At 41.7% G+C, this 23,937-nt stretch overlaps 1 protein-coding gene across 4 annotated transcripts in view; it reads left to right on the top strand.

Annotated features, from left to right (window-relative positions):
• Positions 1-23,937, top strand: part of ASTN2 (astrotactin 2) — a 1,008,266-nt gene that overhangs the window by 130,757 nt on the left and 853,572 nt on the right. The window lies entirely within an intron of this gene.

The raw sequence follows: 23,937 nt of genomic DNA, 5'->3' as shown, positions 1-23,937 counted from the left end.
GTTTTAACCCTCACAACAACTGCATGGTGGCCCTTGGAGCTGGGCTGGATGTAGCCATTCTGGGGGTCCACAGAAGCCCCTCCATAACTCTCTTTATAGTTGTGAATACTGTAGCAGAGGGGCAAAGAAACTTACCTAAGGTCACATAGCCAGTGAATGATGGAGCTACTCTTGAGTGTTCAAATCCAAGCATATCTGGCTACTAAGCCTGAACTATGTCCTATACACCCTGTTTTCTCTCAATTCAAGAATTTCTTGAGTATCTACCATTTGTTAAGCACTGTACTGGACACATGTATGGAAATTATCTCATCGTGCTCTTGCCAAGAATGGATGAGGTCTAGCGAATCACCTCCACATGGTTGCAGAGAGAGGATGTGGCTGTTCAGCTCTTTTGGCCCCATGATATAGAACTCTTGAGTCTGCTACCTCCACCCAGAAGGTTACTAGGGCTGGAATCACTTGAGTGGTAGTCTAAAAGTATCTAGGCTTATATTATATGCTTTCTTTAAAAAGCTATATTTATTGGCATTGCATGGTAGATAGAAAAACAAAACCAGAAAATAAATCCAGTATGTAGAAAGCACAGGGTCTAATGGGCTCAGGAAGAAACTTGACATCTTTCTGGTGCTTTATATTCCTCAAAGCCACTCTTACATTTTCTTCTCCTTTTCTTCTTTAGTACTGCTCTGCCAGATACCCGAGGTTAGGAAATGGTATCTCCAACATACATATGAGGAGGGTATGGCCCAGAGGGGTGAGGTGATTGGCATAAAGCCACTCAGCAAAGCAGAGCTACCTCTCACCCCTCATTTCTTCCTTCAATTTAACAATCAGCAGTATTTTTTGAGACTCTACAATGGAGCAGACCTTTGGTTTTAGTCTCTTTCTCGTTTCTCTTCAACGAACACTGTGCATTAGACATTCTGATTAGGGCTGAGTAAGATCTTAGAAGTTTTCTCTTTTTGGAAAAACACATACACTCCCCAGCCAGACAGCAATGTTAATTTTGGACCTTACGCATGCTCATCACGTGGAGGAACAAATCAAGGCCTTTGTGTTATTCATGGAATGAGTGTGATAGACTTTTTCCATATGTATATTTAGCAAATGATGCAGCCTCACACCAAGCAAGTGGGTGCCTGCATGCTAAGTTTGGGGTGCAAATTTGTAAGCATCATCTCAGGGCACTTGCTGAGTTCCTCATGGGGTGTGGGACACCATCTAATGTTAGGAAGAGGCTGAGGGGTGTGAATGCTCTTCTTCCTTTAACATTTGAGAGTGAGACTCAGTTTTGACCAATGTTCATTAAACATTTTCTGTATTTCAGCACATTTACTTACATGTATCCTTCTTGTAACCCAGTAACCTAGATAGTATTATCTCAATTATAAATGAGCCTCCAATGTGTCTTTTTTGCCTCCAGGCCCAGTGTTAGTTTCACTGAATCAGACTTTCTCCCCAGGATAGTAGGTTTTCCTCAACTTTCCCTTTTGCTCAGTAAGTTCAGCTTTGAAATAATAATTCAATAAGACCCAAATGTCACTGAAATTCTCTGTAGTTCAAGATTTGGCTGGCAGAGTAGGTAACGTGGAAGCTGGCACACTCCAGACCCTCCCTGCCCATGAGCCAAAGTGGCCCAAGGCTACCACTGTGTGGTTCAAAGTTCCTTCCCCCATTCAGGGCTCTATAATCTGGATCTCTCCTGTCCCTGCCCTCCCCTCATGGAACAGAGTCATGTCTTGGAGACACTGAATCCAAAGGTGTTCTGCCTCTTAGAGGTGGGGCATGCCAAGAACACTGCTCTCTCTAGAGGTGGGAAGACAGTCATAAGCACAGACTTGGAGCACAGACTTGAGGTCTCTGTCTGACACTGAACTAGGGTATGAGCCCTTTGTCTTGTTTTTGTCATTTATAGAGCAGGGATTATACTAACAGTTATATAGACACAACAAGCCCTCAGATCAGAGGAGCTTTGCACTTAAGGGTATTTGTTTTTGTTAATAGGGGCAGTTTAGTTGAAAAACTTGAGATGTGCTGATTTATTATACCCTTTTATTCCGTAGTTGGATACTGAGGTCTGGGACAGGCTAGGACTTGTCTAAGATCCCTCAGTCAGTCAGCAGGGCTTGGCCTGGAGGTCAGGCCTCTCTGTGGCTCAGACTCTACCCTTGTCATTCTGGCCGCAGACAATGCAGCAAGAACAAAAAGAGTGTTTACATTTAAGATGTCTGGGATCCGTCTCCCCATTTCACAATTGAGAAATCTGAGATTCATGAGTTTAATTGATTTGCCTAAGCCTCCTGGGCTAACAAAAAGGCAGTTCTGGGACCAGGATTTCCCCAGGATTAAAACTTGTGTTTGGCAATTCATGACATCATGGCCCTGACTCTGCTGGATACACTATTGTTTTCATCTTTGGTGAAGATCCAAGGTGATTTGTGAGAAGACCCAAATCTTCTAGTCAGATCTCAAAGAAGTCTGGAGGCTAGGGTCTATGCACTCCATCCCATTTTGTCAGCACAAACATCCTGCTCACCCATGCAGGGAAACCAGCTCCCATTCAGCCACTGGAACCTGCTACAGTCCATGCCTCCTGGGGTGGAGCCATCATGCTCTGTAGGCTTGTGAAAGCTAGAGTCGAGCATCTACCTTGTCCCAAAGGTTGCATCATCTGAATATTAATATCGCAAAAGGTGATGCAGCAAGGAGGTACTCTGAACCCAGTCCAAAAAGTGAGAATAAACAGTCATCTCCTCTTGTCCTCTGCCCCAGCTTCAGCATGCCCTCCTCAGCTCCTCAGCTGTGTGGGTGGCAGGATGCAGAGAAAAAAGCAGAACGTTGGAATTCCACAGACCTGGCTCTGAATAGAGTCTCTTCTCCTTCCTGCTTCCTGGTAATTTTATGTTAGGCACATACCTTCATGCTTCTGAGCCTCAGTTTCCTTATCTATGAAACAAAACTGATCATACCAATCTCACAGAATTGTTGAAAAGAGTGGAGAAAAGAGTGGAAAAAAACAAACAATGGTGCCTAATACCCAGGCTGGCACATACTGAGTGCATGGTCACAAATGGTTATTAATATTATCATTGAAACAATGTTTAAAGGACTCCAACTTAGGAGTAAAAAGACATTGGCTTTAGTCTTATATTTGCTGCTATTTCGCTGTCTGATCTAAAGAAATAATCATAATACCTGACATTTATTTTGAGTATTTACTATATGCCAGGCAGTGTTCCAAATTTTGTTCTCTGCATATTATCACTTTCAATCCTCACAACAAACCTTAAGGTGGATACTATCCCTCACATGAGGAATCTGAAATGTTAATAAATACCTCTGTACATGACATTGATCACACAAAGGTTAAGTGGCAAAACCAATTTTTCACTCTATATAAGCTGGTTTGAGAGACTGTGCCCTTAATCTATATAACAGGCCACCATTTTCCTTCTCTATGCATCCGTTGTTGATTTAAATGATAAGATTTCATGAGTGAATTCTTACAAAGACTGTACCCTATGTGGAATCCATGGGTATTCTACGAGGGTTTATGACTTGGAAATCAACTCCAAGGTTGAATAATGTCTCTATCACTACCTTTGTGTCCTTGGCCAAGTTACCTTCATCATTTGTAAAACTGGGATAATATTCCCCAATACTTAGAGATATTTTTCTAGGCACGGAATGAGATCACACTCACAAATGCCCTGCACGATGAAAATAATGACTGCCACCACTGAGAACCTTATGCCAGGCACAAAATGCAGTACTTCTATTATTTCATCTAATTGTTCCAATGCCTCTGTATGACAAGTACTGTTGTTGCCCCTTATTTACAGATGAGGGCTTGGGAGTTAGTGGGGTTTTTGCATCTTGCCCATCCGCATCACCAATAAGTGCTGAAACTGAGATTCCAACTCTGATCTGTCCAAATTGAGAGTCTGTGTGCTTGGGCACAGTTCTGTATGGCACAGTGCCTGACATTCAGTAAGTGCTCAAAAAGCAGTAGCTGTTATTAAAATGTTAGCTACAGTGAGGGTCATCATGTCTGTTATTTATAGAGTATTCACTCCAGGTGCACAAAACATTTGATAGAAATTGGAAACTTGTCAGTTGGGGAGAGGAGTTGCTCATGCCAGCATTTTATAGATAGGAGAAAAGAAACCTAAAGGAGGCTGAGTGATTTGGCTACAGGTGCAAAGTCAGTGGAAAGCCATGGCTTGAATCCTGGGGTGCACTTTAAATTGTTTATCAGAACAAGCTATTATGGGCCCTAACTCTTTGCCAGCTAAGTTTGTGATCTACATATGCAAACTTGCAGGGTAGAGAAAGAGGTTCTTTTAGTGTTGGTATCCTTATTTAGAAAGTGGGAAGCCAGGATGGTCTTGATCTCCTGACCTTGTGATCCGCCTGCTGGCAGGCGGGAGCGGAGCTTGCAGTGAGCCGAGATCACGCCACTGGACTCCAGTCTGGGCGACAGAGTGAGACTCCGCTCAAAAAAAAAAAAAAGTGGGAAGAGTTTACCTGCTTCACGCAGGCATGAGGAAATGCAGTAAGTCCTGGCAGATGTGATCACAACTTCTTGTTTCTTTTTTGCATTTATTTGTTTTTTTCATTTTGCTTTTTGTTGCCATTGCCATTGTCACATTGGCATTTCAAGATATATTTCACTTTTGCATAGATCAAAGTTGCTTTCAACAAAAATAGTTATCACTTGTGGTTCAGGGGGTTGGTCATATAATTCTCCTCTTTCCTCCTCTCCCCCTTTTTAACAGTGAGAAATATAATTTCATTTTAATGTGATGTGTCTTGTTTTAAAGATTTCCACAAGAGTTACTAGATAGAAACTGTTTGAGACCAATATGTTTTATCTTGGTGCTTTTGTTTTTTCCCTTTTGTCTTTGTGGTGACAAAATATTTTGAGAAAGGGGATGAAAAGAAATGTTTGGTTTGATGTAGAAGAAGAAAAGAATTTTGAGGGCATGTTTCTCTGAAAAGGATCATCCCGAAGAAAATGCCACGGATTTATATTGCTGGCCCCCAATGAGGGAGGATTCCAATGGGACAAAATTCTCATGCACGACAGGACAAATCCTTCAAAGTGTCTGAGCTATCCATCAGTGGAGTAGGCTGAATCAAGAAGTTGTGGGTTTCTTCTCCGTGAGTTTGTGCAGGCAAAGTCACTGGGGTTTAGAGAGGAATAATAGTTAAATTAGATGACTATTGTAGTTGCCTCCAATTTAGATGATCTATGACTCTGTGATATAATAACATAGAATAATACTTTGAGGAATATAAAATGTCACACAAATCTAAGAAATTATTATTACCATTCTTATTCAGTAGCTTTGTTTAGAGGATCGGTGTGATATTGGGATAATACTTTTTAAAGATTTCTGTAAAAGATGGCTTTACATCATTGCTCCAACCATGACATTTTTTCATTCATAGCATATTCCTTCATTCATTGATTTAATCATTCAATCATGTAATGGTTTACCTGCCTATTAAATCTAGCAATGAAAATCCTATCTGCTAGAAAAAAAAAAAAAAAAAAAAAAAGAGAGAGAGAAAAAAGCTGTTTACAAAATCAGCCACCAGCTCAGATTGAGCCAACTATGGGGTCTCATTGCTAAAAGTGGTCTTATATTTTAAGTTGAATTAATAAAAGGCTAGGTTTCTGAACAAATAATTCTAGAGGTACTGGATGAGAACTGAAATATTGTGTTTATTTTTGGGGCCATATCTTAAGAGAAACAGTAACTGAGTAGAAATAATAACTGAGTAATCAAGACATTGAAGAATCTTAAAATAATAATGCTAACAAGCACTTTTACAGTGCTTAGTGTGATTGTACTTGACATGTATTTAACTCATTAAATTCTTACAGTAATCTCAATATGTATTATTATTACTCCTGCTCTACTGTTGAGAAAATAAGCACAGAGAGTATAACTAACTTGTAAGACCTGTGACTCTGTGTGTTCTGAGGTTCACATTATGGCTCCATAACTGACTTAGTAGTAGTGGGATTTGAGCATGCATTTTCTCTGATGGAATTACCTATCTAAAGAGGGGCTGTTGTGAGAATCATCAGAGATGATAGATATAAAGCACATATGCTGGAGCCTGACACACAGCCCTGGTTCTATAAATGTCATTACTCTGCTACTTACAAGTGCATTAGCTTCCTAGGCTGCAATAACAAAGTACCACAAACTGAGTGGCTTAAACGACAGACATTTATTATCTCACAATCCTGGAGGCCGGAAGTTTAAAATCAAGATATCTGCAAGACCATGCACCCTCTGAAGGCACCAGGGAAAGATCTGCTCCAGGCTTTCCTTCTAGGTTCTGGTAGTGCCTTGGCTTATGGCAGCAGAACTCTATCTTCACATGGCATTCTGCCCATGTGATGTCTGTCTCTATGCCCCAATTCTCCCCCTTTTATGAGGACACCAGAGGCCAGGTGCGGTGGCTCAAGCCTGTAATCCTACCGCTTTGAAAGGCCGAGATGGGTGTTATCACCTGAGCTCAGGAGTTTGAGACCAGCCTGGGTAACATGGTGAAACCCTGTCTATAGCAAAAATACAAAAAATTAGTTGGCCTTGGTGGTGTGAGCCTGTGGTCCTAGCTACTCATGAGGCTGAGGTGGGAGGATCACTTGAGCCTGGGAGATGGAGGTTGCAGTGAGCTGAGATCATGCCACTGCACTCTGACTGGGTCCCACCCTAACAACCTCACTTAAAAGTTGATTGCCTTTATGAATACCCTGTCTTCAAATAAGGCCACATTCTGAAGTACTGAGGGTTAGGAGCCTAACATATTGCTTTTGGAGGACCCAATTCAACTGAAAACAATAAATATTTAGGTTGGTGCAAAAGTAACTGTGGTTTTTGCCATTGAAAGTAATACCACCACTGACAAGATCCACCAGTGTATACTAAAATTAATGGTGAAACTTTGAGAAATACCATTACTTTCGATGACAAAAACCACAGTTACTTTTGCATCAACCTAATACTGCCACCATGTTATTTATAAGTAATATCACTGAAGGTCACTCAGGACAACTAGGGTAGGAGAAGCCAAGCTGTTACAGACTGTGATTCCCAAATGCTTTTCAGAGAAAAGGCAGAGTAGTAAGGAAAACAGATCCTGAGAGGGACTATTTAAAATGTGAGGATGGCAAACATCTAGTAGTGGAAAAACCATGTAATACACACAGCACAAATAGTTATGTGTCTCTGCTGTGCCACCAATATGCTCCATGAGCTTATGCAAGTCACATCCCCTCCTTAGCCTCACTGTACCCATCTAAAAATGAAGATACCAAGCTTATATCAATTGCCAAGGTATGATGAAGTTTTGTAACACAAATATCCCAAGTACTTTTTTACATAAGTGGGCCATACCCCATGAGTATCATTCACTTTTTTTTTTTTTCCAGAAAGTAGAACTTTTAATGTTGTAAGTATAGGCCTTAAAAAATACTTTAAAATTTTAAGTCACATGAACCTTGTGGCTTGGTCTTGACTTGCTTCAACAATGTGGTTTCACTAAAAGCCTGCAGAGTCTCTAGCTAGGCCTATGGGCAAAGTAGGAAAATAAGCCATAGCTTCCATGTATAGGAAATATAGGAAATGCTTATTTTTCACAACATTTAGAGATGCACCATAGCAAAGTGGAATGAGCATGGAATTTGGCTTCAGGAGGCCTGGTTTCAAGCTTAGACTACCACATACCAGCTATAGAAATGCAGGCTAGTCATCTCACCTCTCTGAGTTTCTTGTGTGATCATTTGCAAAATGGAAATAAAATTAAAATCATAACATCTAACTTAATGCACATGAAAGCATTTAGCAAGAGTTTCCAAAAAAACAGTAGAAGTATGAAATGTTGTGGGATCTTGGAGCCGAAAACACCTTAGACCTCACAGAATCCAACTATTCCAGGCTAGTCAGCTCTTGCTTGTTTATTCGGCAAACAAACCACTCTAAATCTCAGTGCCTTGGCCACACCATGGTTTACTTCTCATGCACCTTACACATCAGCAGCTGCAGTCACCACAGGCTCAGCTCTGCTTGTCTCCTCCTTCTGGTACTTTGGCTGAAGGGGAGCACCAGTTTGAAACATTTGGTTTTCATGGCAGAGGGAATGAGCAAGATAGCTGGCAAAAATCTAGGATGCCTCTTGAAACTGATGCTCAGATGTGGGTTCTCTCACATTCTATCGGCCAAAGCACATCACATGGCCAAGCCCAGAGCCAATGGCAGGAGCGTGCAATTCTTTTACAGGGAGTGCACATGCAAGCAATTGCCACAGCAATAGAATATACCCCACCTTCATGTTATAGATGGGGAAAATGAAGCTGGAGAATGTATGTTCTTCATCCCTGTCCCATTAGTGTGGGCCAATGATCAAGCCCAGATGGAAAAGTTTGACAAGTGTATCCTGGAGATGGCAAGAGGCAGCTCAGGAAAAGGGCCTGAAGGCAGTTCCACTGAACCTCCTGACCAAAGCAGAATGCAGAATAAGAAAGTGTATAGCTATAGCTATGGCTATATGGACAGAGGGAAGCAGAAGAAAATACAGACAGAAACATCCAACCCATGTTGATTGAGAAACTATTCTATACTAGGTATATTGAAATTACCAGAGATGGAGAGAAAGAAGAAACTGAGAGAATGGGGCACCAAGGATGGGAGAGACATAGAAAAATAAAGGAAAATTGGCAAGAACAGACAGAAAGGGATTTAGCAATAAAAGAAGAGATGGGGGAAAATGAAACAGAGAATAAAAAGCATGGAGGAAGTGATACAGAGAGAAGGGAACAGGAAAAGAGACAGACAGAAAGCAAGTAAGAGAAGCAGATGGAACTCAGCCTCAAGAAAGGGCTGGGAGTTGGGTAGCAAGGTAGATGGAGTGAAGGGCGGGCAATCAGGGTGATCTGAGGCTGAGGAGGCAGTCAGGCCCAGAGAGCATCCAGCAGAGATGAGAGGGCTGGAGAGAGGGGCACCCAGCACTGTGGATCTGAGAAGAGGCCACAGCAGGGCAGGGTGGACTGGATTGCAACAGGGAGTCTGGGAGAAGGGAAGGAGAGGGGAGATCCAGAGACTGCAGGGAAGCAAAATGGGGAGGGGTGGACAGGTTGGCAAGAGAGTCAGGGCGTGTGTCCCCTTGGTGACCATTCCCAACTTCCTCCGCCCCGGCCTCCTGTTCTACATTTTCCTCCCCTTCAAGAACCTGGGGCTTTTGTGTGGTGTTTTAACAACAATACAAAATGAATGCTGTGTGCATATTTGCAGTGAGGTTCACGCTGTTTACTCTGTTTCTCATATGCCCCAAATAAGCCCACAGTAAAAATGGAAAGTGAGCTTTGATTTGGATGTATTGGAACTTCTGCCTCTCCCTTCAATTAATCCCTCTTTCTCCCTCCTTCCCAGTCTTCAGAAGACAGCTTGATTTGGTGGGAATCATGTGGTTTTGGAGACAAGACAGATGAGGACTTAAACTGTGATTCTTTCCCTTACTGCTGTGTGTCCTTTGGCACATTACTGAACCTTTCTGAACCTCACTTTCTCCTGAGCTATAAATGAGGCGAGAGATCCACATTTATGGGGCCGAGGGGAGAAATAAGTGATAAGAGGCTCATGAAGCATCGGCAGGGTGCCCAGAGAAGGTCCCTTTCCTCTCCTTTGGCCTCTAGAAATATTCTTCCTACTCTGTTATCGTTCTTGGCCTTCACCAACATCCTTTGAGCTATGTTGGGAGGTTATTAAGAATATTGACTTTAAAATACTGATATAAATAATTGACTAAATAAATAAATGGGGCAGAAAAGATTGCTCTTTCTTACAGTAGAATTCCAATTAATAAATGTAGAAGGAAAGAGGGAAACAGAAAATCACCATTAGGCAATCACCACTGTAATAATTACTACTGACAAAATCCACCGATGTATACTAAAATTAATGGTGACATTTTGAGAAGAAATAGGGTATTTGCGGAGTCTCAAAGTATCCCCCGCCAAGACATTTATTAATTACAAAAGGAAAATAGTGAATTTACAGTGGAGAAATCTGGCCGATACCACTTGTATTTGCTTCCTAAGCCTGCTATGACAAATTACCACAATTTAAGAAGCTTAAGACAACAAAAATTTATTCTGTCACAGTTTTGGAGGCCAGAAGTCAAATCATGGTGTTGGCAGGGCCACCCTCTCCCTGGGGCTCTAAGGGAGAATCCTGTCTTGCCTCTTCCAGCTTATGGTAGCTCTTGGTTTTCCTTGGCTTGGGCTATGGAACGCTAATTTCTACGTCCGCCTCCATACCACATTCTCCTGTGTCTTTTCTCCCATGCACTTCTCATTAGGATGCATGTCACTGGATTTAGGGTTCACCTTGATAACTCAGATTGTTATACATAAGATATTTTACTTAATTACATCTGCAAAGACCCTTTTTTCCCAAATAGGGTAACATTCACAAACTCCAGGGATTAGAGTGTGGGCATATCTTTCTGGGACCCACTATTCAACTGACCACACCACCTTGACCAAGTCATCAAAATTAACATCCTCGCTCATCAGACACATTGACGTTATGAATCCACTGAAATAATGCACTGATAAGGACAATGTCATTTCTGTGGTTTTCTTGCCAAAAATGTATAACCATTCTAATCATGAAAAAATATTGACAAACCCAGTGATGGGCATTCTACAAAATAATTCACAAGCAATGGTCAAAAGTGTTAAGATCATAAACAACAAAAACAACAACAAGGAAAACAGTAATTGTCACAAATTGGAGGAAACTAGGGACACATGACAACTAAATGCAATGTGGGATCCTGGACCAAAACAAAAACGTTAGTAGAGAAACAAGGACATTAGTGAAAAAAATTAAAAAAAATTAGTCCTTATGAGAGACACATGGAAGAGAAGGCACAGGGGAAGATGGTATGAAGTCAGAGGGAGAAATGAGCATTATGTAGCCCAAGGCAAGGAAAACCAAGAGCTACCATAAGCTGGAAGAGGCATCATTTGTGAAACTTGTATAAGGTCTGTGGTTTAGTTAATAGTATTGAATCATGGTTAATGTCCTGGTATTCATTATTTTATTATAGTTATGAAAAATGTTGACATGGGGGGAAGCTGAGTGAAGAATACACAAGAGCTCTCTACTAAATTTGCAACTTCCTGTGAGTCTATAATTCTTTCAAAATAAAAAGGCTAAAACCCAAAACAAGAATGTTGACTCTGGGACAGAACTGCCTGGATTGGAATCCTGGCCTCACGACGTAACTTGTAGTGTGATATTGGTTAAGTTACTTAACTTCTCTGTGCCTCTGTCGTCTCAACTGTAAAATGGTGAAAGTAATAGTTTCTACAATTAAAAGTTGGTAAATACACAAACTCTATACAAATGTTGTATTAATGATACTATTGATATTGCTGTTTTTATTGTTCCGTTTTCACAAATGATAAAACCAAGGTCTAGAAGGTTAAGACAACTCTCTAGTATGATCACACAGCCAGTGTCCGAGCCCAGAATTAAACATACATTTCTAATTCCAAATGAGCTCTCTGCTCCATCTGCTGTATAATATTCTTATAGGGGGCAAGGATGGATAAGGACTTTTTAGGAGCTCATCTCCATAATCATCCAATTACGAGACTATGAGATATTGAGGCAAGCCTGACCCTGGACCGTGGAAGAAGGCAGCCAGTTCTTTCTGGCCACAGATATTTAGAATTGATGAAAACAGAAATTTCTGATTTAATTCTCAAAAAACAAAAGCATTTTAAAAACTCCGGTTCAACCCCTTTAATAGAGTGAAAATAAATACAAAAACAAAGCTTTTAGGTCTCAAAGGGTGACTCCCGATATCTTACAGCAGGTTAATGACAAAGCTGGCCTTCCCATCTAAATCTCAGGGCAGTGTGCCTATGTCAGGCTATAAACTGCACCCAGCAGACGGCCCCTTGCTCCATGCTGAGGGAGCCACTCACACTGTAGGTTCAGTACAACTACATTTCACTTCACTGTGGTAATCCTGTCTGCAAATCCACCGATACAGTCAAACAATTACCCAATTCAAACTTCGGTTGCTAATGTTCCCAGCTCAAGGGCATCTTTAATAGCAAAATAACACTTGTTTTTTCTTCCTTCCTTCTCTGTTTTTTCCTAATCTCTCCCTGATGAGACATAACATTAATTACAGCAGTTAACAGAAATTCTGTCTCCATTACTGCCTGCCACCTTCTCCATCTTGGCTTCCGCCTCTAAAATTTCTCTCCTGAATGAAGAGGGGGAAGGGGTTATGCAGATGTGGTGATTGTATTTATTTACCTTTTTCTCCGCTCACCTCCTTTGTGCTGAATTTTAAGTCGAGTAGAATCAATATTTTCACTGGGAGTGTGTGTGAGTGTGAATGTGTGTGTGTTGTTTGTGTGTGCCTGCTTCATAATCTAGCTGTCATTTTGAGCTAATTGTGTTGTTTCCTCTTGTGTGGAAGGAAATCTTATCTGTTTTGGATTAAAATTCAATGAAGGTCATAGTGGCTGGAAAACTTACCAGACTGCTGCAATTAATGTTCATTTGGCTTTGATAAATTGGAACATTCTCCTCAATAGGACTGGAGTGGATTTCAGAAGCAATAATTCTTCCATTAATTCAATGATTCCGCCTGTGACGGAGGACCTTGTCCTGCTTTTGTTTGTCATCTGTCACTTGGAGGAGCTGGGCATATGTCAGAGATGATTTATCATGATTGCAGCGCCTGCTTGTATTAAAGCATTTAAAACCACTAATTATTTTTACCCCCTGTAAATTGCTTGATTAAACAAAATGTGAGGTTGGAATTGAGGTAGAAATTTTTTTTGTGTCTATGGTTTCCACAGTTGAGGGATTATTACAAGTTATTTGCAAGAGCTAGGTGAAAATTAATCTATCAGAGAAATAATACCGAGCACTTACTATATGGTGGGGAATATGCAGGGAGCTTTACGTGCATTATTTTACTTATTTCTTGAGACAGTTATTTAGGGTAGTTTACCCATATCACCCAGGAGGAGACTAAAATCCATAGATAATATATATTTCATCCTACATAAGCAACATAATATTGGTAACCAAGTGTCTTGATTCTAAAGTCCTTGCACTACCACTATTACTAGGAGGTTTAAAAATTGCCTGATACTGTTTTCTCCTGTTTACTGTGGGTATTTCACTAGGTGTGGAGTAGGATCTTCTTCCTACATAAGAATTACCTAGGGTGAAATTTCTGGATCATATGGTAGTTCCATTTTTAATTTTTTGAGGAATTTATGTACTGTTTTCCATAATGGCTGTACCAACATACATTCCCACTAACAGGGTACCAAGGTTCCATTTCATTGAGTTATATACATTAAATATGCACAGCTTTTTACATGTTAATATATCTCATTGAAATGGTTTCAAGAATAAATTTACTACCACTACCAACAACGAAAAGAATTCTCTTGTGTGTTTGTTTAAAAGATAGTTTCCTGAACCGTACCCTACGTATGCCTGATCTGAACACCAATTAGAGGTTTTGAGGAATTTACAAAGGTGGAGAATCATAAACTTACCGCTCACTGAAAGCTTGTTTGGAGGTTCTAGCAGGGGCGTGCAGCTACTGTATGCCCTTGACCAAAAAACAGTCCTCCTCTATTGGGGATGGCCATCCTCTTCAATGGAGCATGCAGCTTTGGGAGGGGCACATATAGAGCAGTGAAGGGGGAAGAGGACACCTGCCTTGCCAGACAGATCAGCTGAATCAACCCTGGAGGTCAATGGGTGACAGATGTTGCAGCCAGATCGCCCTCATGTCCACCTACAGTTCGTCGAGAGCATTAGTGGGAAAGTCACAGCCTTAACATGCTAATTTTTAAAATTATTATTTAATTCTCACAAAATCACACCTGGCAAGCATTGGTATCTCCATGTTATGGAATGGATCATTGTGGTACATCAAGTGAAATGGCCTTGCCCAAGATCACACAGCTAGGGAGAGACTGAGCTGGGATCCACATCCTGTGTTTGCACCGTTGGCAGCAAAGCTCTTGCTTTCCCATGGCAGCCCTATCTCATACCCCTCTCCCCCGCCCTTGTCTCTCTGTCCCCTCAGCCCTCCCTTCCTCCTCTAAAATTCTGCAGGGGCATAAGCACAAGCAGCTCTGGGCTTTCCCCATGGACACCCTCTTCAGTTCCTGTTTTATTACAGTCCTTATGTGTCCTGATGTTCCCCTAATGAAGTGTCCAGAGGCCTGCCCTGTCTCGGCTTTCCTTAATAGGGAGTGAAATATGTTGGTGGCTGTGCCAGAGGCTTTGTTTAGATGGTGCATAAAGTCACCAGAGGTTGTCTAGGGGGAGATGAGGGGCAGTTCCTCTCTCTTCTGATAGAAGGTGTTCTCATGTGAAGGATTCCCACTTGCAGGGCAGGTCTGGGCCATCAGAATGATTGCAACAGCCTGGTATGGAAGAGGAGAGTCTGTTGGACAGGATCTCTCAGCCTTTTGATAACCATGTGATCTTGGGCTAGCTACTGGCCTTCTCCTGAGCCTTGGTTTCCTCAAATGTAAAGTAGTGCCAACAATAATACCTTCTCAAATAAAATACCATTTAAGACAGATTGGTGCTGAACAATAGAATTCTTAAAAATTGTAGTTGTTGAGGCAACTCTTGACCGATGACTTTAACATGATCCACCCGGGGACAGCTATGTTAAAACCACATTTGGAGGCCAGGCAGGGGATCTTGAGGTCAGGAGATCGAGACCACGGTGAAACCCGTCTCTATAAAATACAAAAATTAGCCAGGATGGTGGCGGGCCATCCCAGTATCGAGAGGTGAGGCAGGGAGAATGGTTGAACCGAAGCGGGCTGCAGTGAGCCAAATTGCACCATGACATCCAGCCTGGGTGACAGAGTAGGCTCTCTCAAAAAAAAAGAGAGAGAGAAGAGACATCAGTGAAAGCACACCCACAGCAGAGAAAGGGCCATGGGAAGACAGGGCAAGACCGTGTCCATCTGTAAGCCAGGAGCCAGAAGCCTCACCAGAAACCAACCCTGTTGGTGCCTTGATGTTAGACTTCCAGCCTCCAGAACTGTAAGAAAATAAACTTCTGTTTTTGAGGCCATCCAGTCTTTAGTATTCTGTGATGGCAGTGTGGGCAGACTAATACAGATTTTGGTACTGTGAAGTAAGGTGTTTCTGTAAAAAAAATTCCTAAATGTGAAAGTGGCTTTGGAATTGAGTAATGGGTAGAGCCCACAAAGAGTTTTGAAGTGCATGTTGGAAAAGCCTAGGTTGCTTTCAAAACATTGTTGATAGAAAAAATGGATGCTAAAGGTGCATGTGGTGACGTTTCTGATGGAAATGAGGAACATGATATTGGAGAATAGAGGAAATGCAGTCTTTGATATACAATGGCAAATAACTTTGGTGGTTAATGATTATTCACAGATGAAATGTATAAGAATATACTCATTTTCTGGATGAAAAGCCTGAGATTGCTCAAGGTCACACAACCACCCAAGACCTAGATTCTGCCTTGAGCCCATGCTGTCTTCATTAGCGTATTGATTAAGAAGCTCAACCCCTAATGTGACTGTATTAGGAGATACGGCCTTTAAGGAGGTAATTAAGGTTATCTGGGGTTATAAGAGTGAGTTCCTAATCCAATTGAAAGAAGAACTAACTCGGGGGAAAGGCCCACACCTTATGAAGACCATTTCTTGGCCTACTACTTGTATGACCTGGAAATAGTGTCTAACCCGTCAGAACCTTACAGTGATGGAGTGAGGCCTTGATGAGATAACTTGAAAGAAGTTCTTGGTAACTCACCTATATGAAGTGCTGTGGCAGCTCCAGTGTGGTGAAGCCTTTCTTCATAACTCCAGTATTCTGTTTTCTTGACTTTGACTTTAAGACGCTAACTCATATCTTAAAAGATTGTGTTGAATGAAATGAGATAAAGCAGGCACAATGCACAGGAGAGTGCCTGGCACATAATAGACACTGGGTTCATGGCCACTGTGATTATTATTACTAGTAGCCTCCCAAGAACCCTACAGATTAGAGATTGCTTAGCTTGGGAAGCCCTCAGATTAACCAAAGACAGGTGATGTTTTCTGGCCTGTTCCAAGTGAGAACGGAGTCTCGCTCTGTTGCTCAGGCTGGAGTGCAGTGGTGTGATCTCGGCTCACTGCAACCTCCGCCTCCCAGATTCAGGTGATTCTCCTGCCTCAGCCTCCTGAGTCACTGGGATTACAGGCACGTGTCACCACGTCTGGCTAATTTTTTGTAGTTTTAGTAGAGACAGGGTTTCACCATGTTAGCCAGGATGGTCTCGATCTCCTGACTTCATGATCTGCCTGCCTCGGCCTCCCAAAGTGCTGGGATTACAGGCGTGAGCTACCATGCCAGGCCTCCACTCCAGACCTTTGTTGGGAGGTGCCTGAGTGGAGAAAGGCCCATAGCCACGGGAGATAACAATTAGGGTCTCAGAGCCACCCAGGGGACTATCTTCTACTCCTCAGAAGGTGAAGATATGTCTGGCCTGACCAAGTGATGCAAAGTGAAAAATGAGGTTGTGACACAGCAACAACATCTGTGTCATCATTTCTGCACCAGAGGTCAATTGGTTTCATAAACTGTGCTGCTGCCAGAGCAGTCTTTGTTTAGGAATTAATTAGGAGCCACAAAGAACTGCTGCTTGTGCAGATTTTGGTCTCTGGAAGTTATAAAAAGCAGATGGATTTTAAGCAAATGCGTTTTTCATCCTTTAACATCATGTGAAAGGGTACATATTAGAGCAGGAGGCAAGGAGGAATGGGCAATGAAAATGGACACCTGAGCCATCCTGTTCTGCTTCTGTGTGCTCATGTGCATGGCCCCATCTTTTTGGCTGCTGCTGTTTGTGCATCAGTAAAACTTTGTTATTAATAATACCATATCCTGAGTCTTTTTTATGTGCCAAGAATAGCACTAAACACTTCACACACTCTTCCCTTATCTAATCTCTACAGCACTCCAGTGAGAAGGCTGTTATTAACTAAATTTTACCTGTGAGAAAACTGAGGCTCGGGAGGGAAAACTCTTCTACTAGAATGGGTGGAGCTCAGGCTTGAGCCCTGATATGGTTTGGCTGTGTTCCTACCCAAATGTCAACTTGAATTGTATCTTCCAGAATTCCCACGTGTTGTGGGAGGGACCCAAGGGGAGGTAATTGAATCATGGGGGTTGATCTTTCTCATGCTATTCTCATGATAGTGAATAAGTCTCACAAGATCTGGTGGATTTATTGGGTTTCTGCTTTTGCTTCTTCCTCATTTTCTCTTGCCACTGCCATGTAAGAAGTGCCGTTTGCCCTCCACCATGATTAAGAGACATCCCCAGCCATGTGGAACTGTAAGTCAAATTAAACCTCCTTTTCTTCCCAGTCTCAGGTATGTCTTTATCAGCGATGTGAAAAAGAACTAATACATAAGTTGGTACCTGTAGAGTGAGGAGTTGCTGAAAAGATACCTGAAAATGTGGAAGCAACTTTGGAACTGGGTAACAGGCAGAGGTTGGAACAGTTGGAGGGCTGAGAAGAAGACAGTAAAATGTGGGAAAGTTTGGAACCTCCTAGAGATTTGTTGAATGGCTTTGACAAAAATGCTGATAGTGATATGAACAATAAGGTCCAGGCTGAGGTGGTCTCAGATGGTGATGAGGAACTTGTTGGGAACTGGTGCAAAGGTACTCTTGTTATGTTTTAGTGAAGAGACTGGCGGCATTTTGCCCTTGCCCTAGAGATTTGTGGAACTTTGACTTGAGAGAGATGATTTAGGGTATCTGGTAGAAGAAATTTCTAAGCAGCAAAGCATTCAAATGGTGACTTGGGTGCTGTTAAAAGCGTTCCATTTTAAAAGGGAAACAGCATAACAATTCAGAAAATTTGCAGCCTGATGATGCAGTGGAAAAGAAAAACCCATTTTTTTGAAGAGAAATTCAAGCTGGCTGCAGAAATTCACATAGGTAGCAAGGAGCCTAATGTTTATCCCCAAGACTGTGGGGAAAACATCTCCTGGCTATGCCAGAGACCTTCACAGCAGCCCCTCCTATCACAGGCCCAGAGGCCCAGGAGGAAACAGTGGTTTGTGGGCTGGGGCCAGGGTCCTTGTGCTGTGCGCAGCCTAGGGACTTGGTGCCCTGTGTCCCAGCCTTTCCAGCCTGGCTGAAAGGGGCCATGTACAGCTCAGCCTGTGGCTTTAGAGGGTTGAAGCCCCAAGCCTTGGCAGCTTCCACATGGTGTTTAGCCTGCAGGTGCACAGAAGGCAAGAATTGAGGTTTGGGAACCTCTGCCTACATTTCAGAAGATGTGTGGAAACACCTTGATGCCCAGGCAAAAGTTTGCTGCGGGGGCAGGGCCCTCATGAAGAACCTCTGCTAGGGGAGTGTGGAAGAGAAACGTGGGGTTGGAGCCCCCACAGAGTGTCCCTACTTGGGTACTGCCTAGTATAGCTGTGAGAAGAGGGCCACCATCCTTCAGACCCCAGAATGGAAGATCCATTAACAGCTTGCACAGTGCACCTGGAAAAGCTGCAGACACTCAATGGCAGCCCATGAAAGCAGCTGGGAGGGAGGATGTACCCTGCAAAGCCACAGGGGTAGAGCTGCCCAAGACATTGGGAACCTACTTCTTGCATCAGTGTGACCTGGATGTGAGATCTGGAGTCAAAGGAGATCATTTTGGAGCTTTAAAATTTGACTGCCCTGCTGGATTTCGGACTTGCATAGGCCCTGTAACTTCTTTGTTTTGGCCAATCTCTCCTATTTGGAATATCTGTATTTACCCGATATCTGTACCCCATTGTATCTAGGAAGTAACTATCTTGCTTTTGATTTTACAGGCTCATAGGTGGAAGGGACTTGCCTTGTTTCAGATGAGACTTTGGACTGTGGACTTTGAGTTAATGCTGAGATGATTTAAGACTTTGAGGGACTGTGGAAGGCATGATTGGTTTTGAAATGTAAGGACATGAGATTTGGAGGGGCCAGGGGTGGAATGATATGGTTTGGCTTTGTTCCTACCCAAACCTCAACTTGAATTGTATCTCCCAGAATTCCCACATGTTGTGGGAGGGACCCAAGGGGAGGTAATTGAATCATGGGTGCTGGTCTTTCCCATGGTATTCTCGTGACAGTGAATAAGTCTCATGAGATCTGGTGGGTTTATTGGGGTTTCTGCTTTTTCTTCTTCCTCATTTTCTCTTGTGGCCACCATGTAAGAAGAGCCTTTCACCCTCCATCATGATTATGAGGTGTCCCCAGCCATGTGGAACTGTAAGTCAAATTAAACCTCCTTTTCTTCCCAGTCTCTGGTATGTCTTTATCAGCAGCATAAAAATGGACTGATACAAGCCCAGGATGTAGGGATCCCAGGTCTGTGCTAGTAGCCGCTATGCTAAAATAACATTTTCTCATCTTCCTGATAAAATGCCTTGAGTATCCATTTGAAAGTATCTGTTCAAAGCTGAGTGAGGAACTTTGAAGAGAAGATCTTGGAAAACAAGGATTTTCATGTGTGGGTCAATGAGGACCATTTATACTTTCATGAATCAACTCTATGTTGACAAAAGTTAATCGCCTTTAAAAGAATGCATTCCAGTTAAGTGATAATAGTTATAATAATGCTAGGTAATATTTGTACAGTGCTTTGGCAGATTCAAGATAATATCCACACATTTACTATTGCATTTTATCCTGAAAACAATTAGGTATTAATATTGTAGCTTTTGTCATTAGTAATAGCTGTTTTATAGATGGGAAGATTGAAGTTTAGAAACGTTTATCATGTCTAAGATCACAGAGCCACTCAATGGTGAGACCAAACATTCTTATGCCAGGTACAGGGGCATCCCTTGGGGATAATTGAAAGGTTAGGAATGCCCTGTGGTGGCAAGTAGGGAAAAGTTCATGACAAAGAAACTCATGAAATCGTGGCATGTTAGAGGCACAAGGGCCATTTAATGTCTCTGTGACCCTCATTGTCACAAAAAAACAAATACTTCATGATTCCACTTATATGAGATACGTCAAGTAGTTAAATTCATAACATCAACGAGTGGAGTGGTGATTTCCAGAGACTAGAGGGAGGGAGAAATGAGCAGCTATTACCCAACAGGTATAAAGTTTCAGCCAAGCAAGATGAATAAGTTCTAGGGATCTGCTGCACCACGTTACACCTATAGCAAACTATTATGTGTTGTACATTTAAACATTTGTAAAGAGAGTATATCTCATGATCTCATGTTTTCTTACCACCATAGAAAGCATTTTTTTAAACAAGAAAAACTAATACCTAGGGATGAAAATTTACTCCTTCAAACTTGCACAGCAAGGTAATGTGACACTGAGGATAAAAGGTGGACAAATTTGGGTTTAAATCCCAAATTTCCTATTACCTCTACTTGTGATTTAGGGCAAATTAATTCACTTTTTGAGCCACGGCTTTCTTTTCTGTAAAACAGGAAAAATACTATCCAGTGGGCATGTGGATTCAGTGAGATATGATGTATATGAAATTCGTGGCACAGTGCCTCTTGCAGAGTATGTGCCCCAAAAGTGAAATCATTGGGACAATAGATAAAGAGGAAAAAAATCATGGGCCTTGGCTCAACTTTAAGTGCCTCAATCACTAGCTATGCAACCTTGGAAAAACTATTCATATCTGCTAAACCTCAGTTTCCTTGTATGCAAATTAGGATGATGGCTAGACTTACACCATTTTGTTTCCTGTGAGCATTAAAAATAATCTATGATGATGATTTGCATGGGGCCTTGCCCACGCTGAACCTCAGCTCTCATAGGTCCCAGTGTGTTCTGCTCTTTCCATCATTTTCTCTCTCAGCTGGATGTTCTTCAAGCAAACAAATAAAGCCCATGTTTCCTTCCCCAAAGCACCATTGTTGACATTTCTCCTTTGGGCCCTGGAGCTAAGAAGAGGTTCTGGATGCTAGCCATTTCTATAAAAAAACCTTCCCAATTTTGTGGGGTGATGTGTCCCCTTCAAGCACAGAAATAGAGAAGATGGCATTAAGTGTAATTAAATGTGCACTCTTGCCTTTGAGGAATGCATTGGGGGAGATTTGTCTTTAAAGTGTCATTCTTGTAGCAAAGACACCTGTTATGCTAATGATGCTGCCATAGTCTCTCAACTGGGGGCCTAGATGTTTTCTTAGCATAGCTACTGTGAATGCATTACACCCCATGCCACACTCCGTGGTCTAGTGTCTTTTGCTGAAATGTAAGCACCTTGGATTCTTAATTTGGCTCCATAATGAAACACATGGCTGGGAGAAGTACTTAAGTTAGTCCCCTCATTGGAGAGAATACCTGATGGGAAAAGACTAGAAGAAAAATAAACATGTATTGAGCCATTGTCATGCACTAGGCATTGTGCTGATTGCTTGTCTTATGCTCTGCTACTTAATTCACCACAGCCATGCAAAGTAGGTATTTGTATTGTTATTTTACAGGTAAGGAAGCTGAAAGGTCACGATTCAGTTATTCAACTAATATTTCTTGAACAACCCACTCAGCGTGTGTCAAGTTTTTTTGTTAGACCCCTGGAATTGTGATCTGGTCAACAGAGTTTATTAGCAGTATTAACTAGAGTGACAGGCTTGAAACTGGGGCCCCAGAGACATTACAGCTTGTCTAATGTCACATTGTAGGAACTGGCAGAGTTAGAGTTGAAACCCAGATCTGTTAGAGTTTTGTTTTGACCCATTTGAAACAAGGGACCTGGAGCTTGTTCATTTGCTTCTTCAACCTTCGTGGAGCATCTTATATGCACAAAGTCCTGTGTTAAGCACTTAATCTTTATTCCAAGATGAAGGTTTTCATACTTTTGGGTCAGGGTCCTGAGTCATGTATTCAGGGAATACAAGATGGCACTGTATCAGAAGCACAGACCTAAGACGGTGGGAACACAGAGGAGAAACAGTGTACTTCTAGCCAGAGTGATTAAGGAAAGCCTCCTGGAAGAAGAAAATATTGATTCAGGCCTTGGATTTGAACTTCAGTCAATAATTTACAACTGCTCCCTCTTAGTTAAGATCTTTTTCCCAGAAGATGATGCTGGTAAGTCCCTGGGGTCAGGGATTTATCCCATACCCACTTATTTTCCAAGAGGTTATTTGACTCAAGGAATTCCATCCAACATTAATTCACCTGATATCGAACCACTGTTTCATGACAAAGGCTGGGGACTGATGAACGCAGGTAGACATACATGGCTTTTACCCACAGAAAGCTAATGGACATGAGAGGGAAGGAGGAAAATAACAGTGTGTTTATGTCATTCTCAGTTAATTCAGGGAAGACTTGGCAGGGTGGTAATGAAAGTAAGTTTAGAAGGGAACCACATTTATGATTTATTCCAGTGCTTTTTAACATTTTACAGCAGAAACTGTTTATCAAATGAAACACATTCATCAAATGAAACACAATGATTGGCATTGTTTATGTCCACATAGACACCTGATATGTAACAACAAAGTAGGTCTGCTCTGGCTAGAGGTTCGGAGGAGTTGGAGGAGCAGGACCTCAGTTTCTCAGTTCACCCCACATACCATCAAAGCTGTGCCCTGGGGAACATGGCTTGAAAACTACTAAATCACCCCTCCCTCCTCCGCTCATCATGAAACATCATGAAACTGTTGGAGGAACTGTGCCCTGAGAGGCAAAGGTATCACCAAAGTCAGAGAGTGAGCTGAAGTCAGGAGCCAGCTCTTGGGTGCCCCATTCCAAGGCTTGTAACCACACTACTGGGAGGAGGAATTTTTTTGTTGATGTTTATTTGTTTTTGCATTTTTTAAGATTTTTTACTTGGAAATAATTTTAGATTTGCAGAAACTTTGCAAAGATGGCACAGATAATTCCCATATACTCTTTACCCAGCCTCCCCTAGTGTTAATATCTTTCATAAACATCATATATGTGTATGTACTAAGATATTAACAAGAAATGAACTGCTGAGTGTCTGTGGTCAAGTCTCTTCTTTCTGAGCTTTCCCATCTCTAATGTGATGAGATTAAACTAAGTAATCCCAGGGTGCAACACTATTAACTAAAGACCTTGTTATTATTTCCCCAGTTTCTCCACTGATGCCCTTTTACTGTACTAGGATCCAATCCAGGATACCATATTTAGCTCTCATGTTTCCATGATCTCCTCCTCCTTAGCCTTTCTTTGTTTAATATCATGATGCCTTTGAAGATCTCTGGTCAGGTATTTTGTAGGATGTCCCTTCATATGGGTTTGTCTGATTTTTATTTTTATTTTTGGAATTAATTTAGGGTCTCTAGATTTGGAGAAAGAATGCTACAAAGATGAAGTGCTCTTCTCATTCCATCCTGGTACATGGTATCAACCGACTAATTATGTACTTGATGACTCGTACAAGGTGGTGGCTGCCAGGTTTCTCCACTCTCAAGTTACTGTTTCTCTCTTTCCGTACTCTATTATTTAGAAACAAATGACCAAATCCAGCATACACTCAAAAAGAGGGGGATTAAGATCCACCTCCTAGAAGGAAAGTTTCAAATAATTTGTGACATTTGTTGAGACCACTAACGTAATTAACAAGCATTTGGGGGAGATAATTTGAGGCTCTTCAAATATCTTGTTTCTCTAAAAAGTTTATCCCCACTAATTGTATTATTCATCAGTTGATCTTGTCTTCGGTGATTTATTACCCTAGTGGAGAAAAGTGATTTTTAAAGCAAGGTGAAAATAATAATTACAAAAAATATGAAAGGAAGAAGAAAAAATGCACACTTATTAAAATCAAATTTTTTTTTTTGCAGGTGCTAGACATGGGTCAGGGTAGTTATCTAGGAGAAAA

The sequence above is a fragment of the Hylobates moloch genome, unplaced genomic scaffold (assembly GCF_009828535.3).
Source record: "Hylobates moloch isolate HMO894 unplaced genomic scaffold, HMol_V3 SCAFFOLD_10, whole genome shotgun sequence".
Taxonomy (NCBI): Eukaryota; Metazoa; Chordata; class Mammalia; order Primates; family Hylobatidae; genus Hylobates; species Hylobates moloch.
Note: the sequence above shows the minus strand (reverse complement) of the source record. Positions and strands in the feature narration are given on the sequence as shown.